Raw genomic sequence first — 2,473 nt, 5'->3', positions numbered from 1 at the left:
TACAAAAATGTATTACAATCTTAGGAAGCACTATTGGTGGATTGGGATGAAGAGAGCGATAGCTCAGTTTGTGGCTCGATGTTTGGTTTGTCAACAAGTAAAGGCCGAGCATCAACGACCCGCAGGTTTATTGCAACCTTTTCCTATTCCTGTGTGGAAGTGGGAGCATATCACAATGGATTTTGTGACTAGATTTCCTCGTTCTCAAAAAACCTATGATTCTATTTGGGTGATTGTGGATCGATTGACGAAGTCCGCGCATTTTCTACCTGTTAATACTACCGATACGATTGATATGTATGCTAAATTGTATGTTGATGAGATTATTCATTTGCACGGGGCTCCAGTGTCAATTGTTGCTGACCGGGATCCTAGATTTACTTCCAAATTTTGGCCAAGTTTGCAACAAGCTATGGGTATTACTTTGAAGTTTAGTACAACTTTTCACCCTCAAATCGACGGGCAATCTGAGCAGACTATTCAAACTCTGGAGGATATGTTGCGTGCTTGTGTATTGGACTTCAAAGGCAGCTGGGATGCTTATATATCGTTGATGGAATTTGCTTATAATAATAGCTATCAGACTAGCATTGGCATGGCACCCTACGAGGCTTTATATGGCCGGAGGTGTAGAACTCCTGTATGTTGGAGTGAAGTTGGGGAAAGGTGGTTGTCGAAACCAGAGTTGGTTCAAGTCACTATCGATAAAATTAAAGTTATTTGTGATCGTTTGAAAATTGCACAAAGTCGCCAAAAAAGTTATGCAGATAAGCAGAGGAGAGACTTAGAACTCGCAGTGGGTGATTGGGTGTTTCTTCGAGTATCACCATGGAAAAGGGTTATGAAGTTAAAAAAGAAAGGCAGGTTGAGTCCACGATATATTGGGCCGTATGAGATCATTGAGCGGATTGGGTCTACGGCGTATCGCTTGGCATTGCCACTGGAGTTGACCCAACTTCATGATGTGTTTCATGTATCCATGTTACGAAAGTGTGTTGTGGATCCATCTCATGTGTTGACTTCCGAGCCTATAGAGCTAAAAAAGGATCTAACTTATGTAGAGTAGTCGGTGGAAATTTTAGATCGCAGAGATCAAGTTTTGCGCAATAAGACTATTCCATTGGTGAAAGTCTTGTGGAGGAGTCAAACGATCGAGGAGGCAACATGGGAGATTGAAGAAAGTATGAGAACTCAATACCCACATCTATTTTCTAAAGGTAAGTGAATTTCGGGGCGAAATTCTTTTAACGGGAGGATAATTGTGAGACCCAACTCTTATTTTTTTAAAAGAAAAGAAAAGAAAAGAAGTAGGCTTATTAAAAGTGAGTTTGATTTTCTTTATGTGGGTTTCCAATGTAGATTCCTAAAACTATAGGGATGTAGTTGTAAAAAAAAACACAAAATGTGTGTGCTAGTTTGCACGTGGATGATTAGGGAAGTGCTAGTGTGCATGTGGCTAGACATAGCTAAATAGAAAAAAAGAAGAAGATCTAAACGGAAGAAAAAAAGAAAGAAAGAAACGTTCAGGAGAAGAAAGAAGGCGCATGAGAGAGGGAACGGGGAAGAGAGGATTAGTGTTAGCGGAAGCCTTAATTTCGGTAGGTAATTCTTAGCCTTTTTTTCATATTGATTGGTTAACATATATCTTGCAATTGAAATGGGTAATTTTGGGGTTTTGATTTCAGTTGGATTCAAATACCCTAATTAGGGCTACTCTATGCTATTTTTCCCCTGTTGAAATTGTTATTCGTGACTAGAAGCAAAAGAATTGCATGTTAAGAGTTGATTTTGGTGTCTAAGTTGCTATAAGTTGATTACGTGTATGAATTTTCTTGTTGGAATTGTACCAATCACGCTATTAGGTGTTGGGAATAGTTTTTGGGTGCTAAAACTGTGAGTAATGGGTGCTGAAATTTTAAATTAGTTGCTGGAAATTTGAATCCTGTGCTGAAAAATGGATTTTTAGGTTGCTGAAACCAGTTATTTAGGTGCAAGAATGGTGTGCTTGAATGCTGAAAATAACCTCCATAGCTGCTGTAAATGAACGTTAAGTGTTGAACTTCATTGTAATCCGCTAGGATGCGAGCCGAAATGCTATAAATAATTTGTCTGGTGCTGAAACTGGGTTTGGTTTGCAACATGGAACAGTAGCTCCTCCATGGCTGTCAAATAAATATTTTTTTATCATGTGTGGTCGAGCTTATGGAAGGATGTTACACACTAATTGCTATTCGTCTAATCGGGTAACTTTTTGATTATGAAAATGACACTCTCTTATGTCGTCCGATGTGCTAGATTTTATTACGTGGTTAGTCTAAAAGGAATTTGATGCTAGAGTAATGGTTGCAATCCTTTCAATTTATGGGTGTCTCTGTTATCGTACTCACATGTATGGATTTATGTGTTACTCGTCAGGTTCGGAAGCGGCAATGAGCACCGTGACTCCACGTAGGGAGTGAGCTCATGTTGGTAC

This window comes from Rhododendron vialii, chromosome 6a (genome assembly GCF_030253575.1).
Source record: "Rhododendron vialii isolate Sample 1 chromosome 6a, ASM3025357v1".
Taxonomy (NCBI): Eukaryota; Viridiplantae; Streptophyta; class Magnoliopsida; order Ericales; family Ericaceae; genus Rhododendron; species Rhododendron vialii.
This window is presented reverse-complemented; position numbering follows the sequence as displayed.